This window comes from Lissotriton vulgaris, chromosome 3_1 (assembly GCF_964263255.1).
Source record: "Lissotriton vulgaris chromosome 3_1, aLisVul1.2, whole genome shotgun sequence".
Classification (NCBI taxonomy): Eukaryota; Metazoa; Chordata; class Amphibia; order Caudata; family Salamandridae; genus Lissotriton; species Lissotriton vulgaris.
The window spans coordinates 1258095150-1258110912 of record NC_141689.1 but is presented as its reverse complement, the minus strand read 5'-3'; the positions used below and the strand labels follow the sequence as shown (position 1 = coordinate 1258110912).

General features: G+C 49.1%; 1 protein-coding gene across 1 annotated transcript in view; it reads left to right on the top strand.

The window, feature by feature from the left end:
* The window catches only part of SCARB2 (scavenger receptor class B member 2), a 567669-nt gene that overhangs the window by 480395 nt on the left and 71511 nt on the right, over positions 1–15763 (top strand). The gene's annotated exons all lie outside the window — the stretch shown is intronic.

Here is a 15763-nt window from a genome sequence, read left to right as displayed (position 1 = left end):
GCTGCATTCAGTGCTAGGGCCATCTGCCTCCCCGGAGGGAATGCAGGGGAAATGTTAATGCATTTTTGGAGGCCGAGAATAGCGCAAGATGGCAATTGTGGAATGGTAGTGTTCAAAGCGATGTCTATGTCATCTCTGAGGCGTTCCCAATATTTAGTGATTTTTGGACAGTGCCATAGGAGATGAAGTAGGGGTCTGGCACCCCTGCAGCCCCTCCACCAATCTGGTGTTTATTATCATGTGTGCTGTGTGATGAACTCTATAAAATAGGTTCTCCCACTCCTTGTCTGAGAATGATCTACCTATTTCGGCCTCCCACCGCTGCTGACCCAGAGTCCGCAGACGGCCTCTGTCCTGCCCAGATAAGCGTAGATCTCCAAAACCAGCCACTTATTGTCAGCTTTAAGAAACAACCACTTGTCAAACCGAGTTATCGGTCACCTGCACCTGGGAGCGTGTTGGGACCCAACACCCAGTGGCGTAGTTGTAAAAATGAGAATCAGTCTTCTTCTGATAAGGAGAAGTCAAGTTTAAGTGGGTTGAACGAAATAAGACCGTCCAGGTCAAATAGGCAGCCAAGGCGCTTACCGCCCCCATCCACCCGTCTTTGAAAGCTACCTTGCTCCATCCCCGGAGGAAAGTCTGGGTTAGCACAAAGAGGTGTCATGGGTGAAGTGAAAGTGGTTAGGCCAGCTTTAACTGCCACTCTGTCACATACTTTCAGGGTTACACTCATCCCCAAGCCCTATGGCGGCGAGGCAGCCATATCTCTTTCCAAATGTGGGTGCCAGCCATTGCCCGGTCAATGAAGACCCAGTGCTTCTCAGAGAGGGGCCTAGTCCACTCAGTGAGGTAGCGGAGCTGTGCAAGTTGGTAGTAACGCGACTACAAGGGCTCCGCCAGTGCCCCCTACTGCTTTGCTCAGTACAATAAGTGTTTCTGGAGTCTGTTTCTTGGCTCCCCATATGAAGTTGTTAATGTCGAATTGGAGGGAGGAAATTGTGCCAGCAGGCGGAGCCAGTGTAAGAGTTTTAAAAATATAGAGGATGTGGGGGAGAGTGGCCATCTAAACCACTGCAATCCGGCCCAACCATGAGGAAGGCAACCAGTGCCATATCGCTAAGTCCTGGCGAGTCTGGGTGGTTAGCGACACGTAGTTTGCCGCCACTGTCCTAGGTAGCATTCGTGCCAGGGAGAGACCAAGCTAAGGAAGGCCCTCAGTCACCCTTTGGAAAGCGAACTGCGCCTTTAGATTCCGCCCGGTCTCCTGGGTAACCGTGAGATTCAGAATCTGTTTTTTTTTTTCATAATGACCCGAAAGCCCGAAATTGAGCCAAATGTCTGGAGTTATGCTGGTAATGGCTGGAAGAGAAATTAAGGGCTGTGTGACCGCCGAAAGAGAAATTAAAGACTGTGTGACCGAGAAGATAATGTCATCTGCATATAGGCTAACCAAATGGTGTCCAGGGCCGAATGGGATCCTAGTGGCTATCAGGTTGTCTCTCAACCTTTGCTCCAGCAGTTCTATGAGGAGCGCAAAAAGCAGCAGGGAGAGTGGTCAACCCTGACATGTGCCCGAGTGGACGGGAAATCATCAGGACTGGATACCGTTAACTCTGACCACTGATTGTGGAGCGCTATAGCTACATTGAACCCACCTTCCAGACCTCTCACCAATGCTGAATCGCAGCAAGGTCTCAAAAAGATAAGGCCAATAAACCCAATCAAACACCTTCTCCACGTCTGTAGAAAGCAGACACGCCTCTTTGCATGAGCTTTCACATCTATGTTGAGCAGCGAGATGGGTCTGCAGGACCCGCATTGAGTTGGATCCTTTCCTGGTTTGGAGATCACAGAATAGGAGGCCTCAAACTTGGACTCCGACAGAGTGCCCGAATCAGAGAAGCAATTGAAAAGTTGCGTAAGCAGGGGCGCCAGGTCGAAGAAGAAAGTTTTGTAGAACACAGTGCTAAAATCATCCGGCCAAGGGGATTTCAGGGGTTTCATTCTGGCAATAGCTGCGATCACCTCCTCCAAGCAGAGGGGCCTATCAAAAGCTTCCCCTTTGGTAGGAGGAAGTGGAGTAACAGCAACACTATTAAGATAATCCCGGCAATCAGTCGAGCCTTCCGCTGAAGAGAACAATGAGGCATAAAATGCCTGAAAAGCTGAAGCGATGCTCTCAGAGTCTCTGATCTCACTCCCAGAAGTCTGTATCGATTGCCCACACCAAGCATGCATATTGTTTACTGTGAAGTCCCCCAGGGTTGTTACCCAGATAGACTCTGTGCTTAAGGCTCAACATAGCATATTCGGCTTGGTCTAGGCCTAGTCACCATAGCTGTGAGCACTCACTCTTCAATTCTCTCCACACCCTGGGGGCACCTGACTTCTTATGAATGGCCTCTAGCTCAGAGACCCTCCTTTCCAGAGTCACCCGCTTATCGCGCTGTCTGTGGTTCTCAGCCCTTCTAGAGCAAAAAGCTCTCCTCGGGTGATCTGCTTAAGGGCCTCCCACACCAAAGCTAGTGAAGTTGCCCCATTATCGTTAAGGCCTAGATAATTCTTAAGCATCACGCAGACTGCATTCACCATAACGGGAGACTGGAGCATGGCGTCCAGAAGGCACCAGCCCAGAGACTGGGAAGCATAAGAACCCATGCAGGGCGTCAAAGTGATAGATGCGTGATTGTAGAGGGAACAGGGTTCAATAGTAGTATTAACCACCCGATCTAACAAAGCAGGTGAGGCCAGGAAGTGCTCAGTATGGGCGTGTGTCTTGTGAGCCACGGAAAAGAAGGTATAGTCCCTATCCCCCAGGTGATGCCAGCATCATAAGTCGCGCAAACCACAATCAGCAACTTAGCGGTGCTTTGGTCTGGTCGGATCTCTGCCCAGAGTGATCGATTCCAGAGTCCATCACCAAATTAAGATCTCTCCTCACCACCACAGCTGCATCCAGGGACTGGAGGACCTTGGCCAGGGAATCAAACGGGAAGGGCTCTTGGCTCTCTTTCAGTGGTTAGATGGTGGTAAGTGTGAAGTGGGACGTGCCCACCTGCATTCGAAGGGCCAAGAGACGACCCTTAATCTCCGTGACCATGCTCGGCACCAACCCAGGGAAGGGTTAGTGAAGAGAATGGCTAGCCCGCCTTTCTTAGTGGTAACTGAAGACTAGTATTGCTGTGGGAAGCGCATAATTTGCATCCTGTGGACATTCTTAGGCAGCAAGTGGGTCTCCTGTAGGAGGCAAGTGTCCCCTCGCACATTTTCAAGCAGGGAAATGATGGCTGATCTCTTTGTGGGGTTGTTTAAGCCTTGAACGTTGAGGCTTCGCAGAGTAAGCGCTATAAAAAGTGTGTGGAGGATATTCACTATCATCAGGCCACTCACTTAGCCTAGCCATTGGTCGGGAATCAATATACCAGCTTGTTACCCTCACCCCAGGCACCCCCCATATGTGTGTACATGCGTATAGGAAGGAAGAGACCCATCTAAACCCAACATACCCAACAGTAAAAAACAATCATCGTGTGTAGGTAAATGGTCCATCAAATGTGGAAATGTAGAGTTGGGGGTGGAACCATTAAGGGTGATCATCAAGGAAACCTACATGGGTCTTGTCGCCCACCCCTGCCCTCTGTAGTCCACCCACTGCATTCTGAATATTCTGTTTTCTCCCTAGAATGAGGATCCAGAGTTGTCCATCCCTTCCCCAGACAGGAAGTGAAGCACATCACAGCTGAATGGTCCAGTGTAATGGTGTCCGAATCAGGATGTTGGCCGTCCGGGGTTGACTGGTGACATGCTCTGCGCCAGCTCCGTCTGGCTGCGTGGTCTCGAATAGGGGCGACCTGTGACCCCTGCTGTGTGAGATCAGTGTCCATGGCTTTGTCAGCCTCTTCCAGTGAGCGTTATTGGTAAGTCCTACCTTCCAAGCAGAATATGAGGCAAAAGTCCTACCTTCGGGGCGTGGCTAGCAGCCGATGATGGCGGCAGCAACCTAGAGAGGCTCCCGTAGCGCGGCGGCTTCCCGCATCAATCCGCATGCCTATCCGCTCAATAATCGACCCAGAAGGGGTGTCCTGGGTTCGGTGACCGAACGACGGTCGCAGGAGAAATTTGGGAGCGTTTACGCCCCGGGAAGAGGAGGAAGGAACTACTTTGACTTCTACAGAACTGCGGCCTGGTGGCACGAGTGCAGCCGCGGTGGTCTAGTCGAGCTCCATCCGGGCGGAAGTGGACCCTCATCGGCGCAGCCGACAGGAAGTGCCCACTGCGAACACAGATCGACACCAGCGGACCTCCGGACTGGCGGGTCCCTCTTGAACACTCAACTTCTAACTCTGACTCTCTGGCGACAAGGCGGAGCAGTGGACTACGGCGACGAATTGCCACGACTGAAGTTCGAAAATCACTGCGCAGTCGCTGCCATCTTGCACCTCGGCTGCCAGTGCTGGTGCAGACCCACTGCCGAAGGGACTAAAATGCCAGTAGCGGTCTCCAAACTGTGCCTAGCAAGACTCTCCGTCAAGACGCCTTGGTGCCACTGGACGTAGGCGGCCTACTTGCCCTTCCACCGAGAGTGCCCTGGCGTCGAGCCAAAATGGTGGGGAAGGGACCCCGACAAACCGCCGCTCAGGCGAAGCTCGACAAATTCGCCTACGACAAACAGGCACTTTCCCAGTCGGAGCAGCGCAAATCTCTGGGCAAAGGTGCAGACAGTGACGGGGCTAAAAAGGCTACCCTGGATGATGTTCTACACGCCCTGGAGCAGGTTCAGGCAACGGTGGGCTCGACTGCTACCGAGGTGACCCTAATACGAGCTGACCTCCAAAAGATGAGCGAGAGAGTAAAGCAAGTGGAGGTGGTAGCCAAATCGCTTGTGGAAGATGTCTCGGATCTACAGGTAGCGATGGAAAAGTTGCAGGCTGACAATAAACTCCTGAAAGACATGCTGGACGATCACGAGGGGCGCTCCAGGCGGAACAACGTCCGCATTTTGGGGGTCCCGGAATCTGAGACTAAAGGGGCCATGGACCTGTACGTGGAGGATTTGATCAAGAATCAGCTAGCCCCTAAGGGGCTCTCCAACTTTTTTACTGTAGAACGAGCCCATAGGGTACCCGGTGGAACACCTAAGCCTGGGGCTCTCCCTCGTCCTATCCTGGCGAGACTTTTCAATTTCAGGGATCGGGACACGATCCTCCAAGCGGCCAGGGTGGCACCACCTATCCAGATCCAAAACTCACGCATTTCCTTTTTCCCGGATTACACAGCGGAGGTCACGAGAAGGAGGAGAACTTTCCTGGAGGTGAAGAAAACGCTCCGCGAACAGGAATTGCCGTACTCCATGCTGTACCCGGCCCAGCTACGAGTGGTGGCCGACAAGAAGGTCTGGTTTTTTGACTCTCCGGAGACAGCAAGGGACTGGCTGGAGAGATGGCGCACAGTGGACCGCACGTCTGGCCGTCAACGCAACAGGCCCCAAAACGACAGCCGGCCCGGCTCACAGACGTCGGCTAGAAGGAGTGCGAGTGCATCGCCAACGCAAGATCGATCTGGGGCTGCCGGGGGCGATTGAGATTCACAGGCCACGGAATAGTTAGACTCTGACTTCCTCCCGCAAGAGTTGCTCAACCTCGTCGTTATTGGACTCCGACCGGGACATCCCGAGGGCGGCAAGGGGGCCGCCTGCTTTGGGGGACACTCTCCCCTGACGCGCAAGTACTCTGTTTGTGGGATGGATTAAGCGCTCTGCTAAGTTGGGGTGGCGGGCAGTTGAAGGTCCCTTAAGCAGGGAGGCAGGGTGGGAAGGGGTGGGGAGGGGTTGGTTCATTTTCATGGGAACTTCACTAAGTCGATCAAGAACTGTAAAGTGTGTTACAACTAGAATTGTGTTATTGCAGGTGCGAATGATTCCTTCTGGACGTTTTGTGTGTTTGATGATTGAAGATGGCGGATGAACGACTCAATGCCGTGAGGATGGATGGGGCGCAGACTAGTGGCTCCGCCCTCCGGATCCTTTCCTGGAACGTGCGGGGCCTAGGAGATAAGGTGAAACGTGGCCTAGTTCTGTCTGAATTAAAGCGCCATAAGCCAGACATAGCACTCCTGCAGGAAACTCATTTGGTGGGTGGGGCTACCAAGGCCCTGGACAGGAGGGGGTATAGGATGATGGTCCATTCCGAATTTTCATCTGGTTCACGGGGCACGGGTGTCCTGATTAAAAAATCCTCCCATTTCATCACACTGAGCACTAAAGCCGACAATCAGGGGTGCTTTGCGGCGGTGGTGGGGCAGTGGGACGGTCGTCCGTTAACAGTGGTCTCGGTGTATGTTCCGCCGTCCCTACACTCAGTGATGCTTCCAGCCCTAGGCGACTTCTTGCTATCTCTCCCGGACGGTGACGTGATCTTGGGTGGGGACTTCAATGCAGCTGCGGACCCGCAGCTTGACAAGTTTCCGGTAGCTGCTTTGCCGGGGGGACCCTCCCGGTTCAGCGGTTCCTAGAGGCACTGGGACTGATAGATATTTGGCGCCATGTTCACCCCCTGGTCAAACAATACACGTTCCACTCCACAGTCCACAACAGTCTCTCCCGCATTGATTACTTCTTAGCATTGGGGGGGGGGGGTTACAGCGAGTGGACGCGGTAGACATACACCCTCGAGGCATTTCTGACCACTCTCCGTTGACCCTCACCCTTTCCACCCAGACACAGTCTCGTCGCCGCATATACCCTATTCAGCCCCCTTGCCTTAAAGTCCCGAAAAATCAGGAGGGCTCTCCAGAGGGCCACGGAGCAATACTTTGTTGAGAACGAATCAACTGTGGCGTCCGCCGAGGTTCTCTGGGAGGCCTATAAAACAGTGTTGAGGGGACAGACTATAAGCTCAATATCGGCGCATAGAAAGGAACAGGCAGCTGAACACTCTGCTCTCGAACTCCAACTGCGCGAAGCCACAACCACCCACGAAGCCGACCCCACAGAGGACACAGCACACAACCTTGCACTCCAACAGCGATTATACAAGGACCATGCACGCCTCACGGTACAGGGACATTTCACTGAGACACAGAATCGGGTGTATGATGTAGGGGACAAGGCGGGGAAGATGCTGGCCTGGCTTGATAAGAGAGGGGGTAGCTCAAAGGGGATCCAGCAGGTGAGGGATGGGAATGGCACGATGCTGACTGACCCCGAGCGGGTGGTGGAGGCGCTGGCGACCCACTTCGAAAAGGTGTATACTTCCGAAAGGGAGGTGACTGCGATTGCGGCCCAGTGTGCGCTGAGCGACATAGATATCCCAACGCTGCAACCGGAGGCTATGGCCGACCTGGATGCGGCACTGACTACCGACGAACTACGGATAGCCATAGGGGCACTCAAACCCGGTAAGGCACTTGGTCCGAACAGCATTCCGGTCGAATGGTTCCAAGCACGCTCTGAGGACCTTTGTCCCTACCTACTTAAGATGTATGAAGAATGTCGAGAGCAGGGGCAACTCCCACTGGACCAGCGAACGGCCACGATCGTGGCTATACCAAAGCCCGGCAAGCCTCCGGAGGAGTGCTCGTCCTACCGCCCCATCTCCCTGCTGAATGCAGAAAGTAAAATTTTGGCGAAGCTTCTGGCCAACCGTCTGCTGCCTCACCTGCCTGATCTTATCCACCCAGATCAATCGGGGTTCATGCCTCATAGAAACACTGCGCTTAATCTTCGTAGGGTTCATGGGGTGTTGGCGAGGGCAGACCAACTTAGCGATAGTGCAGTTATATTGGCACTGGACGCGAAGATGGCTTTTGACTTGGTGGAGTGGGTCTACCTTTCGAAGTTCTGTCTCACATGGGCTTCGGCCCGAACTTCATATCTTGGATAAAGCTACTCTACGCAGCACCAGTGGCGCACGTGGTGGCGAATGGCCACATATCATGCACGTTTCCGCTTGGAAGGGGCACCCGGCAGGGTTGCCCTCTATCTCCCCTGCTCTTTGCGCTTACCCTGGAACCTCTGGCTATTCGCATCAGACAAACTCCCTTACTCAAGGGAATTCAATGGAAGGAGGGATGGGAGGACCGCTTGTCCCTCTATGCGGACGACATGCTGGTGTATCTGACGGATCCCGAGCATGGAGTTCCGGCCCTTTTGCACTTGTGCGACGAGCATTACAAGGTTTCTGGTTACACCATAAATTGGAACAAGTCGGAGATGTACGTGTTGGCGGGTCAAACCCCGACACTCGGGCCAGACTGCCCTCTGAGACTGGCTGGTTCCTCCTTTAAATACTTGGGCATCCATGTCACGAGGGACCCATCTGAATACAAGAGACTAAACCTGATACCACCACTGGGGCGTCTCAAACAGGACGCCAGCTTCTGGGCAGGGTTGCCGTTAACAATGCTGGGGAAAGCAGCGTTGTACAAAATGAAATCGCTGCCCCGCTTTCTGTACATCCTGGATAACACACCATTCCCGGTGGCAGCGGGATACTTCAGGAAGGTTGCAGCGGTGGTTTCCGGGCTGTTGTGGGGCAATCGGCCTGCGCGCATAGCCCAAGCTAAACTTTGCAGAGGCTGGTATGATGGGGGCATTGCACTTCCTAACTTGCACTTGTATTACTGGGCAGCACAACTTAGGCCCATTCATCAGTGGCTACACGCCCCACAGTCTGACCCGGCATTCCAAGCGGACAGGGCACAGTTGGGCACCAATAACATACTTGCCCCACTTTATGATCGGAGAAAGCTGAGGCTGCTCATAGGACCCACTAAACTCACTGTGGGCACCTGGCACGCGGCGACAGCTGCGCTAGGATGGAAGGGTACACTCACTAAGCTCACCCCGCTCTGGGACGCGCGCGCTTTGGGCAATTTGAGGACCAGTAAGGGGTTTTCCCACTGGGACTCCATTGGCATCTCCACAGTGGGGGACATGTGGGAGCGGGGGATGTTATTTCATTCGCCCGCCTGAGAGAAATATATGACCTTGGGCCGCACGAATCATATCGATACGTGCAGATTCGCCATGCTCTGCTCTCGGCCATCCCTTCCGGATCGACTCTCCCTGAGTCATCCCCGCTGGAGGATCGCCTTCTGACCGACTTCATGGTGGAGAGAGCAACCTCCTTGACGTAGCGTAAGCTCCTAAACAATTCACCAGATCCTCTGGCACCCCTCAAGGAAAGGTGGGAGCAGCAGGTGGGCGCCCTAGATGAGTACGAGTGGAATGAGGCTCTGGCTTCCCCAAAAGAGGCGGGCATATCGGCCAGGATGAGGCTAGTCCAGCTAAAAGTCCTCCACAGGGTATATTACACGAGGACACTGCTACACCGCATCCACATAACTCCACACCCTTTTTGCTTGCGTGGCTGTGGGGATGAGGGTACCTTCTTTCACACGTTTTGGGAATGCCCACGCATACAAAATTATTGGCGCCAAGTCTTGCGTACTGTATCCCAGGTGCTAGAGGTCTCGGTTCTCCCGGAGCCAAGGCGGTGTCTCCTCAACATATGGGAACCGACGGATCTGTCTCGGCATGGTCGAATTTGGGTGACACTGGGAATGATGGTAGCGAAGCGGGACATTGCGCAGCGTTGGGGGGCGGCAGACCTTCCAACAACGTCACAGTGGTGCATGAACATGGACAGAACAATGGTAACTGAAAGGGCGGTGTACTTGAGTCGGGCTTGTCCAGGCAAGTGGAATAAGGTGTGGTCCCCATGGAATGTGTACCGAGGCGACATTTGCGATCCACTGCCAGAAGACGATCCGCTAGACTCAGAGGATGAGGGGGGATGGAATGAGGGGTAGCGGTTGAGGTAGGGGGACCTTCGGGAGGGCAGTGGGGGGGTGGCAGTTTCTACACACTCCACATTGGTTCCTAGATAATACACGGCACTTTATCCTGTCCTGGGGTTCTTCCTATGGCTATCCTGCAATGTTCTTTATCAATGATTGCATTGTGATTTCCCAATGTTCTTTTGTTTCCTTTGTTATTTTCCTTCAAAAAATAGAAAACGAAAACCTCATTTACTCTGTATGAAACGTGTGCTAGTGACCTTCATTCATTTCCGTGGCGAGCCTTTCACTACAGTGGCTTTTTCACCACATGGACTTTAACTTCACGAGGCTGTCATTGCTATTTTTTTCATTTAGCGGCCGGCCCCTCGGGGTTGTAGGCGACGTGCTGTGTAACTGTAAGAAGGTACAATAAAGTTTTTTTTTTTTTAAACAAAAAAAAAACAACCAAAAAAAAAAGTCCTACCTTCCAAGCAGAATATGAGGCAAAAGGGATAACCCTAGGAGTAATGAGTGCCTGTGTTCCGCAAGTTAATCATGACTGGGTGGAAGTCCCTTCTTTAGTAATCGCTGCCAATTCTGGATATAGCTGGGGAGTGTGCCCCGAAACTACAGTGGCTGGACATCACCTGCTTTACGTAGGTGAGATTCTTTAGACTTGAAATCATAGACACAGACCAGGATGTCATTTGGAGGTTTCTTCACCGCTCTCGGTGGCCCTACTCAATAGCATCTGTCGAGTTAGATTTCTTCTTCCGCTGAGGAGCCCAGAATCAAGCGAAACAGGGCCTGAAAGTATTCCACCAGATCAGAGCCTTCGGAGACAGTTGGCACCCCCATATAAGAATGTTATTCCTCCTGGACTTGTTTTCAAGGTCTTCCGCACGTGCTTGTAGGTTAAGTCTGCTGTTCTTGGAAATGGATTTCTTCGCTCTCCTTCATCTGAGCCATTCTGGAAATAGACTGGTTTTGTGCCTTTCCCCTGGTAAACAATCTCCAATACATTCAAGCTTTGATCCCGATCTTTAAACCGGGTCCTGGATTTCAGTGAGGTCTGCTCTGAGTTTGCTGAGACACTGCCCCTGCAACCTGCTAGTCAAGCATGACAGGTGGTATATGCAGGCTCTGCAGTGGGATCTGAAGTCCCAATGGACCCAACATCAAGGAGACCTCTCCGACCACATCCAAATCTCAGAGGAGACTGCAAAAGATATGCAGTAGTGGTTACTGAACCATGATTTGCTCAGCAGCAGGCCCTTCTGCCTTCCCCATCCTGAACTGACAGTGGTGACCAATGCATTACTTTTTCGTTTGGGCCGTCACCCGTGAGAGGCAGGGATCAGAGGCTTCTGTTTTATGGCATAGTTCCAGCTCCATATCAACCTTCTGGAGCTGTGGGCCATTCCTTTGGCATTGAAAGCATTCCTTCCTTCCTTCCTTCCTTCCTTCCTTCCTTCCTTCCTTCCTGGAGAGGCTGGTACAGGTGCTCATGGACAACACCACCACTATCTGGGACAGCAACAAACAGGGTGGGGTGGGATTGCATACCCTGTGCTAGAAGACCTTGGATCCCTGGCAATGGCTTCACCACCGGGGAATTTTCCTGGTCGTGAACTACCTGACAGTATCATTGAATGCCAGAGCGGACGAGTTCAGCTGTCGACGCTTAGCAGATCATGAATAGCAGTTACACCAGGTGATAGTGCAAGGTCTCCTCCGCAAATAGTGAGAACCTAGGCTCAGTCGGTTTGCCATCGCCGAGAAAGCGCAATGTCAACATTTCTCCATGTTGGAGTTTCCAAGGAGTCGCTCGATCTGACTCACTTTGGGCACACTTAAAGGTTATCTTTGATCCCTTTGCACCTTCTTATGTTTGCCAGATCAGACATTGTTATTCAAGTCACCAGTTGTTCTATTATTTTTTATTAAAGTGCTGCAACAAATTACCCCTCCCCCTTCTCCCGTTTTTTATGCCCCAATGGGACCTGAATCTTGTCCTGACTTACCATTCAAGCTGCTTCATTTCAGATGTCCTTTAATACTTCTTACTATAAAGACTGTGTTTGTCATCAACATCAACTTTGCATGGCGCGTGAGGGAGCTTTTTCTCATTGTGTCAGCCCACCATACACTTTCCTCTTCTTCACAGACAAACTTGTTCAGCAGACTCGAGCATCCTTCCTGCTGAAAGTTTAGAAGCTGGACCAAGAGAATGCTAAGCTTCAACATAGCTCATAAGAGAGACCACCTGTTTGTAGGTTTCTCTGGATCGAAAAATGACAAGGCAGTACAGAGGAGAACCATCTCCCATTGGATCATGCTCTTCATTAGAGTATGCTACACTTTGGCCAAAAAGCAGCTTCTGGAAAGCGCTGCACGCTCATTCAATCAGGGCCACTGCACTTGCACGTAGAGTCCCTGTCCTAGACATTTGCTAAGTGGCTATGTGGGCACCCCTCCATATGCTCACAAAGCACTATTGCTAGGACAGTCAGGTTTTGAGATGTCATCATGTTATGAGTGATGTAATATGTGAGGTCATAAGTAGTGCATTGCTGAAGCACAAGTTACAGTTATCTCAGGTGACTAACTGCAGAATTTCTATGGTGTTCTGTGTGTAAAATCTAAGCCTAACTATAATGCCCCTGTAACCTTTAGTTACTGCAAATTACTGCAAGTCCCAGCGTGCATTGGGAATGCTGATGGAGCGAGAGAATGCTGATGCAGCTAAATGGCACACGAGAGGCCAATTGTGAATATAAACAGCACGCAGGGGACATGGCAGCCATATGGAAATCGAAGTTGTTCACGCTAGCCTCCGAGGAAGGGGAAGAATTCTCCGAAACGCGTCAGGCTAAAGGACACAAGAAACGGGATGGGAAGCTGCTTGTTTTTATAAATAAAGGTTGTTACCTACCTTGCCAGGGAGTGCGGACTCGTCTCTGAAGCAAACCTTTGAGATATATATATATATATATATCCATCCACGATCCTGAAGCGCCAAAGACACCAAACGGACACAGCCAGGTACAGACCAAGGATTTCAGAAGAAAATAATGTGCTTTATTCCATCAATGGGGATGGCAGCATGACGCGTTTCGTCCGGGGAACCCGGACTTGATCACATGACAAGACCCAGAGACATGAGTGGTTAAGTACTGGTACAATAACGGAACTCCTCCCACATAATAATAGACATGGAAGAAATATTTTCCAGAATATAAAGTGGACCATCTAAATAAACTGTACAGTGCAATTGAGTACATAAATGCAACAATATTAAAAAACACTATACAATGGTATAAACAATTAAAAACTGTTAACCGTATAAAGGGCAAGTGCCCAATGGATGACCACAATGTAATAACTGAACAATACAAAAATTAATGTCCATGGGACATGTTATATGACCAGTAAATAGATGTCAAAAACCACTAATAAATTTGTAGTGCAAAGAAGAAAAGTGCAGGGTGCAAATCCCAAAAATTGGGAACAAACACGATTTACTCAGGTAAAAACCTGGAGCAGAATAGAATCTAAGTGATAAAGTGCAAAATAGCAAAAAAGTGCAAAAGTGCGACAGTGCATATATCTGAGTAGGGGGGAGAGAAAAAGGTAATCACCTCTCATTATATTCATATGTAGCAGCAAAAACTCGGGAATACCTAAATTTCATAATGATACAGCTGGATTAAAAATAGAAAATATATATATAGACACAGTATTGTCAATGAATTGATTTGTCAGAGTAAACAGTGTAAATTTTCATAAACCATCCTCAACATGAATAAATAGATTAAAACCATATAAATAGGTATAAAATACATTATAAAACAGTCATGCAATTGATGGAATAAAATATTTACAAAAAGTTGTTAAGATCTTCTCCCATGTTCAGGCCATTAGGGATCTTACTATTTAACCTCAAAATATATTGACTTTCCAATTGTCTAAGTCTTTTCTCTCTATCACCACCCCTTTTATTCGGGGGGACCGCGTCAATAACAAAGTATTGCAGGTCATTAAGATTATTACTGTGCACCAGCTTAAAGTGACGTGCCACTGGATAGTTGGGGTCAGAATTAACAATGGCACGAAGATGCTGTAAGATTCGATTGATGCTCGAACGGCTGAATGGATTTGCACAAAACTTGGCACAATTGTAGGGACTGTTAGCCCGATGTGCCTTTGCTAGGTCTCAATATATGTGCTCCAGTGGATTTTGAGTAATTTAGGTTCAAAAAAAGATATATATCTGGGCGGAGCCTAACCACACATCTGATCTGATTGGCTGTTAGCACTTCATCCAAGAAGTGTTGGCAGCCATCTTGGGACCAATATACATGATAGCACCTCATTAAAAAGCATTGTAGTTAATAGAGGGTTTTAGGACTTTAGTTACATTATAAATCATTTGTTGATGGTACCATACTCGTTTTAGGAATTGTGGTGGGTTCTAAGGTGATTTTACCATGTGAAAAAACCTTCTGCTGTGATATCATGAATATTGTTTGAAAGAAAACTAATATCTCATGATTTTCCCACAGTGGTTTGGAAGGGGATCTATAAACTAAACTGAAAGCATATTTTCTGTAAATTCACATTATCTTTCTCAGTCATGTGAAAATGAAGTCTGACATTCTCAGTAAAACATGTACATCCAACAAGGACAGAGACTGTCAGTTGATTCCTTTGTGTTCTACTGCAGCCTCCTAGAGTGTTCTAAAGAACAACTAGAGCGCTAACAGTCCTACTTATTACAAAGGTATGGCACACCTGAAGCCATCTTGATTGGAATAAAGTGGTAACTCTTAAAACATTTAATTTAAAAAGAAACAACATGAGGGGGTATATGTTGCCATAGAAAGTATGATTAGTGCTGCAGAATGAAAAATTAGGGCACATTTTGAGTGACTTCTCAAATCCTTTTCTATTTCATTAAAACATTCTGACATGCAGTCTCCCAAAATGGCCACCAGAGACAAAAGAGCCCAAATGTAGCCCAAATATCACCCAGATGTAGCCCAAGTATAGCCCAATGACAGAATGTCCCAGAGTGTTCTAAAGAACAACTAGAGCGCTAACAGTCCTACTGATTACAAAGGCATGGCACACCTGAAGCCATCTTGATTGGAATAAAGTGGTAACTCTTAAAACATTTAATTTAAAAAGGAAGAAAATGAGGGGGTATATTTTTCCATATGAATTATGATTAGTGCTGCAGAAAGAAAAATTAGGGCACATTTTGAGTGACTTCTCAAACCCTCTTCAATTTCATTAAAAAATTCTGACACACAGTCTCTCAAGATGGCCACCACAGACAAAAGAGCCTAAATGTAGCCCAAATATCACCCAGATGTACCCCAAGTATAGCCCAATGACAGAATGTCCCAGAGTGTTCTAAAGAACAACTAGAGCGCTAACAGTCTTACTTATGACAAAAGTATGGCACACCAGAAGCCATCTTGATTGGAATGAAGTGGTAAGTCTGAAAACACTCAATTTAAAAAGGAACAACATGAGGGGGTTAATTTTGCCATAGAAAGTATGATTAGTGCTTCAGAAAGAAAAATTAGGGATCATTTTGAGTGACTTCTCAAATCCTCTTCTATTTCATTAAAAAAATTCTGACATGCAGACTGAAACATGCACTTTGAATACCAGCAGCAGACGTCCCTGGTGAGCAGTAGCTTTACTACAGTGATCTAATGTGCAACTAGAGTGCTAACATTCAGAATTTTTGGCAAATGTGTGACACATCTGAATGCCTTCTTGAAGGAACCAAAGTAAACAAGCATTGAAAATGCAATAGATCTCGCCCTCGTTTAAGTTAAAGCCATTCTGTTTGTAATGAGGTGGCTTTTTAGCTTTGCTTTTATTAGTGTTTTTTCAACTTTCATGTAAATAACATGCATCTGTATGCATATAAGTATATGTATGCATGCATTTATGTTGGTATTTA